This window comes from Corvus brachyrhynchos, unplaced genomic scaffold (assembly GCF_000691975.1).
Source record: "Corvus brachyrhynchos isolate BGI_N302 unplaced genomic scaffold, ASM69197v1 scaffold310, whole genome shotgun sequence".
In the NCBI taxonomy this organism is placed as follows: domain Eukaryota; kingdom Metazoa; phylum Chordata; class Aves; order Passeriformes; family Corvidae; genus Corvus; species Corvus brachyrhynchos.
In genome coordinates this window covers 1906615-1915534 of record NW_008236213.1, presented here as the reverse complement: position 1 = coordinate 1915534, position 8920 = coordinate 1906615, and the positions used below count along the sequence as shown (strand labels likewise).

The 8920-nt window shown below is 36.9% G+C and overlaps 1 protein-coding gene across 1 annotated transcript in view; it reads right to left on the bottom strand.

Annotated features, from left to right (window-relative positions):
* The window catches only part of PDE4D (phosphodiesterase 4D), a 558454-nt gene that overhangs the window by 76162 nt on the left and 473372 nt on the right, over positions 1 to 8920 (bottom strand). The gene's annotated exons all lie outside the window — the stretch shown is intronic.

The following is an 8920-nucleotide window of genomic DNA, read 5'->3' as shown; positions in this document are numbered from 1 at the left end:
TTTCCCTGCACTGAAATATTAACAGTAGCTTCCAAATAACCTTGTCTAAGCAGTGCCAGATGAGGAGCTAATCAGTAACTTAGACATTAAAACGGTAATCTGCCTTTTCCACCAACTTGCTGAACTTGTAAAGAAATTACATTAATTACATTCTCTTAGGAGAAAGATGGATTTTTTATGGTGTATTTTTGACTGATGGAGTCGTTACTTTCAGTCAAAGAACTACAGTCGTTAAGAAAAAAATACTATATTTTGATTTTATTCTGTGGAATTTTAGTCTTCAGAATACTTATGTAAACCTTTTTTATTTTGCAAAGATAATGTGGCCATAGTAGATGTTTTATAATTCAGTTCTGCAGGATTGAGCTGTGATTGGAAATAATGCTTGCAGTACTGGCCTCTCACAGAACTATCAAAGCACACAGTTTTCAAAAACAAATGCATATGAGTAAAACTATGTATACTATGAAGTAGAAATACCTATTTATTTTAACAACCAATCTTCAAAGAAACTCTTGAAAAATAGGTGCAATTTTTATAGCCCTTCTTTTATAGAGAAGACCAACGTCTCTTTTGGAGGAAAGAGTTTTCAAAGTAGAACTAGCAAGTATTTCAACACACCAGGTCTTACCACCAACATATTGTTGAAGCACAAACAAATTTTGAAGCAACATTTATTCCTCTGAGCATCAATTCTGTGTTTCAGTGGGTATGTTTAGAGAACAGTATTTGTGGAACAGCACTGTACCCTTCTTTTTTGGAGTGTATACTGATGCTACAAGGAGCCTTTTTCTTCCTAGTGTCTTCCCGCACCACAGCTTTTCACTGCATTATATGACACAGCCACCTCTGCCTCCTAAGGAAGAAATAACCCAAACACAAAAGGTGATGATAGACAGAATTCAAGGGAGTATAAATCTGCAGGGAGGGTGGAACTGCACTAGACCAAAGAAAAGTGTAGTTAAAGACTAATTGGTGCTGCAGGTTCAGATTTTACTCAGCAAAGCAAAACCTTGCAGATTTTATTGTGAGAATCAGCAGAAGCAAGGCGATCAGATTTTGGTTTCCCAATATCATACCGTGAATATCTACAGCTGATATATGTATCTATGGCTGTATCTATGCTTACATACATCTCCAAGTAGCAGAAGCATGTGAGGACTACGTGGTTTAACCACATGACTGTCGCTTTCCTGTATGAAAGTCATATGCATACTATCTATGTTAGCTGCTTGCTTTTTGAAAATACTACCTCAAACTGCAAAAACATATATTGCTGTAGGACTAACCTTTCTCTGCCCACCTCCTTTATGTGATAGTTTTTCAGAATTGAAGATTGAACAAAGAATGATGAGATTCAAACAAACGGATGAGAATGCAATGAGATTCATGAGATCAAATTTGATGAGATACAAATTCTCTTTATCTTATATCTTATATGCCAAAAAATGTTTTGAGATTCACCCCCAAACCCCCTCAAAAAATTAAAAAGGAGGAAGCCACTGGAAAATAAATATATTTATGCAGCTGAAATGCTGAAATAGATCATACAGATCCCTTTTTGGAAAGGAATCAGAAAAGAAGCAGAAAGAGCAGAATAAAAAACACAGTTTGGGGGTCAGGTATCATTTGCCATTGCTTGTATTTGCTGAACTCCAATTAAAAAGAATTAACCTACACAAAATTCTGATTTTTCTTTTTCTCTTTGAAAATTAGGGTTCAAACCTAGTAACATTAATAGCAAAACCAACCACATCTACAATAATGATACCACAACAGTTTAAAGACTCTTCCCCAAACAAATACTGTTTTCTTTCCCATTAGTTGCCTACTGTCATCTGCTGGAGCTTCCCAAATCCCAGTGATAACATTTAGTTAGCTCAGCTTTCCATGTTTGGAAACTCTTGTTTGATTTTCTTCTTCATTTCTAGACTTCTTCCTAGGCTTTTTATTCTAGCCCTCTTTGCACACCTTAAATTAAACACTAATTAGTCAATAGTTCTACAGTATGTGCACTAAGTAAGCTATTAGCATATGACTTAATACAAGGGGAATTTGTAAATGCTTGCTAATCCAGTAGTCACTTCTGTAATACACTCCTGATTTAATTCACATTTTTTTAGCATAGTAGTAAGCTACCTAGGGGCAAAATTCACTCACTTGGATATAATCCTACCTTGCTCATTATAATTAGGGAAATAAACCTTTTATTTTTAACATAGTATCCTATGATTTAGGAGAGACTACCTTAAGTTTTTGTCTCTCATCTTTATTTTTTATTTCGCTTAACATTCGTCCAACTTCATATGTAATTTAAATGTTCAAATATAAATATCAGCCAAAGAAATTAATTTAAAATACGGTGGGCAGAAGGAATAATTAATCAGATTGGCAATTTTATGCTAGCATTTTAATGTAAATATTTAGGAATAATTTTTTAATACTCCATAACAACTAAAACTTTATGCATGTGACCACAGCTACTTCATTAACTCAGAAAATCATCATAATGGGAATAAAATCAAGATTTCCCTAGTACAAATAAAGTTTACCTCTACTCAGGACAGAGATGAATCTTGTTAACTGTGAGCTGATTAAGGACTATGACAAAAACACATAAATTTTCCAATTCTATTAACAGAAGGCAACAGTCATAAAGCTCTGAAAACCTGTCTGAGTACTATGATTTGGGTTTGAGTAGGGAATTTTAAAGTCATACCCTGTCACATTTAACATTTCAAGTGAAAGTTCTCCAGTAAGAACTACTGGGTTTCATTGCCTCCCATCATTCCTCCCAAAATCCCAAAGTCAAATTTGGTAAAATTTTTGCTGCAGTTCTTCTCTGACAGGCTTCTGGTAGAGAATACTTTAGAATGTTTGGGACGATGCTAAGCTGCCTACTGCTGGTCTCTCTCATGGACAGTGACACCAAATTAACATCCTTGGGTAACTCCAAGATTTTGCAGAGGCAGTGTGGGGGTTTAGGGCCTCTGCAGAGCACGTGCAATCCCTGAGACACCTGCTTGCCTCCCCTGACTGTAATGAATGCCTATGGTTGTTCAGAGGGATTTGATACCAAGACAGCCAACTGGAAGCATGAAGCACAGGGGGATGTCTAAATACCTGACTGTATGCCAATCACTTGCTTCCATGCTTCCCAGTTCCCACTACCAAATATTTTCTGAGTTGAATTACCTAACATTGGAAAAAGAGGTCTTTTTGCATGAATATGTTGTAACTTCTGGCCTGAGAGCAGAAGGCTGACTTTTAGGCATTGCTTATACTTGAAATTTTTAATCCTAGTTCCTGAGAAAGCACAGTAGGCACAAGCGGATATGCCTACCACCAGACCTGGCATTACACCTTTCACCTGAAGATGAGTCATTTTGCAGGATGCAAAGCAAAATACATGAGGTCAGACAGAGAAAATACAGAAAAGGGAGGCTTTGTTGTAGCTTTTCTCCAGGGTTGTCTGACCATGGCTTCTGGTCACTCTGATTCACTGCTGTGTTCAGGCTCCTTACTCAGGAACCTGCATATAATGAAAGTAGAACTTTGCAATTTAACGGATTATTTCAATGTAGCCCTTAATTTTTTAAACGGATACTCAGGAAAGTGAATAGGCTTGAAAAGGCCAGTTTTTCGGTAATCTATTAAAGGAAAAAAGATCTACTTTCAAATATAACTTTTGAATTGGAGAGATGATAATGTGTCCCTGATCAGAAATGCCAGATGCTGGATGAAGATGTGAAAAGAGGGTACACTCAGACCGCATCCAGCAGTCATACCAGAAACCACGTCTGCTTCAGTTTTGTTTTCTATATTCATCAGACAAAGGACAGCATTTGTAATAGGAATGAGAAAAATTACATAGGCAAGAGTCTTATTTTTCTTTCTGATTTTTTGCAACTCATTCCTAAAAACCAAACCACATTTCACTCTTTTAAATTGTTCTACTGCTGTTATGAATACAATAAATACAGCCTGGGGTCATGTACCGTTCTCTCCTGCGCTACACTACCAGTGCCTGTAACTGACACAGGATGAAAGGAGAAGAAGCACATGAAGCTTGTCACCCTGTCTCTCTTTCCAGTGAAGTGGACAGTTTGGGTGAAATGGTGATACAAGGATTTACTGATGCAGCAAAATATGAGACCAATTTAAAAGTAAGAAGCAAAGATTTATGCGGGGTTACATATAAGACTATTGATGTGAAGACTGATAATGCCTCTCAGGTTTTATTTTTAAATGGATCCCTATTCTAACTCCAAAATGGGTGAGTCTGTAACAAAATCAAGGCTGTACTATGCTGCAGTCTTATAAAAAAGTAACCTGAAGTGCTAGATGAAGATAGCAAGCAGAGGTCAGCTCTATGATGCATTCTAGTCTCTATGCACTGTAGTAACCACCAAATATTTCTACTAAAACAGACTGTTGAAAAATTAAATTCACATGTAAGGGCCTAGTGTTGTTGTCTACACACTGCAAAACATCTACTTTTATTTTCTAATTTTTGATTTGGGTGGTTAATTTTAATTACATGGGCATTCTTGCCAGGAATGTTGTAAACTGTGACTTATACTTCTCTGTTTAACTTTCTATTTTATGAAAGCTTACATATTTACCTATCAGGTATCAGTGCTGAAGGGCACTATTCAAATATAGAGAGTATTCTATTTTGTACCATGGTTTTATTCACCTCCTTGAATGTGAGATGATACATGAACAGCTTATCTGGTTCAAAACCACATCAGTCCTCTTCCTGCTGTTCTGCCTCAAGAAGGATAATCACTGTCTTACAAACCCACTGACACTAAAAGAGCCCTACGTATAGATTTCATTTGAAGTCTTTCAGTTAGGAAAGTTTTGCAACATTAACTAAAACTCTACAAATCAAGATGGATAAAGTATTCAGCAATCGCTCACAGTTGTATCATGTTAATAACAACCTCTTCCTTAAACTGATGGAGCTGAACTGGAGACAATTCCTTTTGAAAAGGAAAAACAGTTTACTAAATGACTCTTTTTAAGCAGTTTTTTTTTCACTGTAGCACACGAAAGTGCTGCAACAGCTATGACACGGAGAAACTTTTTCTGAATGCGAGCAAATATGGCTTCCATTCATTGGTATCAAATGCTCACAAACTCTGCACGTGCAAGGGAAGAAGCTGCTAATTCACCCCCAAAGATGAGGAAGTGACTGTGACAGTCTGGGTGGGGAGCAGACTCCCGTCTCCAATGCCTTACCTGTTAGCTGCGTACCTTACTTACTATAGGTCAGGGGATGGATGAATGAATTTCAGTCTGAATGTGACTTGTGCCCTGTACCTCACTAAGCAATATTATTTTGTTTGTGTTGTGGCTAACAAGGCTATAAGTGAGATAACTCTCTGTTTATCATGACCTAGATAACGCCTTTTAATGATTAACTGAAGAGTACCTGATGTAAATATGGCTGTTTTCCAAATCTGTTTTATTTATGAAAAATATTGTTGTTTGTTTTAGAAAACAATATACAGGTCACTTTAAAGTACTTTTCAAAGAAATGATGGGGAACTGGTTCAACTCCACTAGAATTGTTCAACTCCACTAAAGCTGATTATTATCAATCCTATATTCAAAACACTTGCTGGAAAAATTGTGAGCTTGTTTAGCAAAAATGAAATAGCTGAAACTAGCTAAAACAAAGGAGATCTACATTGCTGCTTGGTTAATGAACTTCATGGATGAGATGGAGGGATTTCAATGGAAGCTAAATCTGCATATGCTCTGGACTGCAAAATATAAATACTCTTCTCTACTCTTAGAATTCATAGAATCATAAAATGGTTTGGGTGGGAAGAGACTTTAAAGATCATCTAGTTCCAACACCTTCTACTAGACCAGGTTCTGAGTGCTCAAAGCCCCTGCTCAAACACTTCCAGGGATGGGGCATTCACAACTTCTCTAGGCAACCTGTTCCAGTGCTTCACCACTCAGTATTTCTTCCTAATATCTAATCTAAATCTGCCCTCTTTCAGCTTAAAGCCATTTCCCCTTGTCCTATCATGACAAACCCTCGTAAAGAGTCCCTCTTCAGCTTTCCTGTAGGCTCCTTTATGTACTTGAAGGCTCCAATAAGATCACCCTGGAACCTGCACTTCTCTGGACAGAGCAATGCAACTCTATCAGCCTGTCCTCACAGGAGAGGTACTCCAGCCCTCTGATCATCTTCCTGGCTTCCTCTGGACTGGCTCAAGAAGGTACAAGTCTTTCTTATGCTGGGGGTCTCAGATCTTGATGTAGTACTCCAGCTGAAGTCTCATGCAGTGACTTCAGCAAGGCCTCAGACACTGTCCTTCAACACAATATCCTCATAAGCAAACTCTGGAAGTGTGGACTGGATGAGTGGACAGAATTGTAGTATAAAACTGGCAAGCTCAATCCTTGTGTCACAGATAGTTTCATTTTTTGGAAAAAAAAATATTTATATTTCACTGGTCATGTTAAGAGAATTACTGTCAGTTTGAAATTAAACACTAGTATGTTTCATAGTGAGAGAGACCCCTCTTTTGGTTGAAATAGTTAACACCAAGCATGGGAGAACTGTTCAGCAAACTGAGTTATTCCAGGCTAGTCTCAGTCATGGGAGAGAGGCATTTGTAGGGAATTAATATCCCTTTGAAGACTTCTAACAGAAGTAAGCTTTAATTTCTGCTTATTCACACTAACTATAGTTAAAACAGATATTTACACCCTAGAGTCTAAAGCAAGTATGAAAAGTGGCATCTAAAAATTCTGTTGTTACATGAAAAGCTCCCATCTCCTACTCCCTAATTTCTCTGCAAAAGGAACACTCAGCACCTTAGAGCATAGTTTTCTGATAATGAACTTCAAGTATGTCATTGATATTCATTAGCTTCATTCAACACAGCTTCCAAAAGGGATTCATGTGGATATACTGAATAGAAAAGACTTTATTTTGATCACCAATCTCTATATATTTACACTGAAAAATCACCATAAATATTAAGGCTACCATGGTAGCTGTTGCTTCTAAGAATTTGAACATATGATTCCTGTGCTTCTTCTCTTCTCAATGTCATAGTTTCTTACTTTTTTGCTAAGGTATTTTGTCACAGATTTATGCCTCATGGTGAATTCTTAAAAGAGCAAACAAGAGAATTTTGCTCTTGCTTTTTTAGTTTGTTCTTTCAATTTTGCTCTTGGCTTTACCAGATTGCTTTTTGTCCTTCCTTTGTTGTTTTCCCTGTATATTCTGCAGTAGTTCCCTTCTGTGATCATCCCTTTCCTCAGAGAGAAACTTCCCAATGACACATCTTCCAGGAAGTTTAGCAACATAAAATCTCCATCTTAAGTGTCTGTTTTCTGGTTAATCATCAATATAGCTTAGTGACACTGTGCACTCCAGTCACCTAGTTTGCTACCTTGTCAATCAGTTCTTGCTGAGGTTGCAAGCTGAGCCATCTGGATGACATGATGAGACACTACCCTGGCTGTTGTATTGGTCTGGATACTCCATGACACAACAGCACAACCAGGAGGATTTCGTAGCAGGAAAGGTCTGTATAAGTTACATTTTGAACATTCCTCACAAAAATTCAAAAAGCATCTGAAAGTGTTTTCAATTATTCTGTGAAATGTAGCAGAAGTGTTTTTAATATACCTTTCTTCTTAACATACTGCTGTAAACATGTTTTACTAGAATTCTATATGCCCCAAGAACAAACCTGTGCATATTTCTGCACCTTTGCCCTGAAATTTGTTGCCATGGAAATATCAAACCCACCTCATAACTAAGAACGGGCAAACCCTTTCATGCAAAATAGTATCCAGCCTCAATCTCCATTCAACAGTCAAAATTAATTGTAGCCATTTTCATGCTTTATAGTGACTTAATATCTTTGCTATATCACTAAAATCTTTCAACCACTTATATCCAGTGCACACAGGCCCAAGATCATCCAGTTCAGTGCATAATTTGGGCACAGCAAATCCAGCAGCATTTCTGAGAAATTAGATTAAACTAAATTAGACTAAATTATTCTTACTGTTCTTTGCCTTTTCTTGCTGCCTTTGAATTTATTGGCAAAGAATAATTTTCTAGATTAATTGGAGAGCTGACTGTAGTACCTTCTTTCTAAACTTTAAAATTTCAGATGATTTATGGCTGACATGTAGAGTATACTCTGCAGATTAAATGAATGGAAACCTTCAGACCAGGGAGAATTTAAAAAGCGAAACATCTTCCTACAGAGAGTGTCTTGCGTCCTGCTGTCTGAACAGCTTCTCCTGCTGGAGAAAAGAAGCTGACCTATGGCAAATAGCTGTGGGAGAACATGTAAGAGTGTTCACCTGCACGCACATCTTCTCTTCTGGATATTGTATTTCCTTTTAGTGTCATGAATTTTACTCTTATAAGTTTTCTAAAGTTAGTCCCTTGGAGTTGAAGAAAGAGCCCTATTTTTGAGTATCTCTATCTCCAGCTTAAATACTTCTGGATTACTCTGCTGTGAGACAAATCAAAAAATCAAAAATAGATATAATATTCATAACTGAAATGGCTTATAGAGAGCAATTTGAAACCAATGCCCAAAATCATCTCTTCAAGAAATATATTAACAAATGATCATGAATATAATTTATCTACATATATATCTATATCTTCTAATATTTCATTAACATGATGTCTTTCTGTTAATAGAATAGATTTAAAGACTTAACCTTCTGTTCCCTGATGAGCCCTACACACAAATGCTCATACTGTATGATGAGTTCCTAGGAGAATAAAACTATATAGCACTGCCAAGACTGGGTCCTTTTAAGGTAAATATGGATATTGGGAGAGGTTAGTTGAAAAAACCCATTGATTTTAACACATTCCAGAGCCTAAAAGCAGAAACTATTCAACATTGAAAAG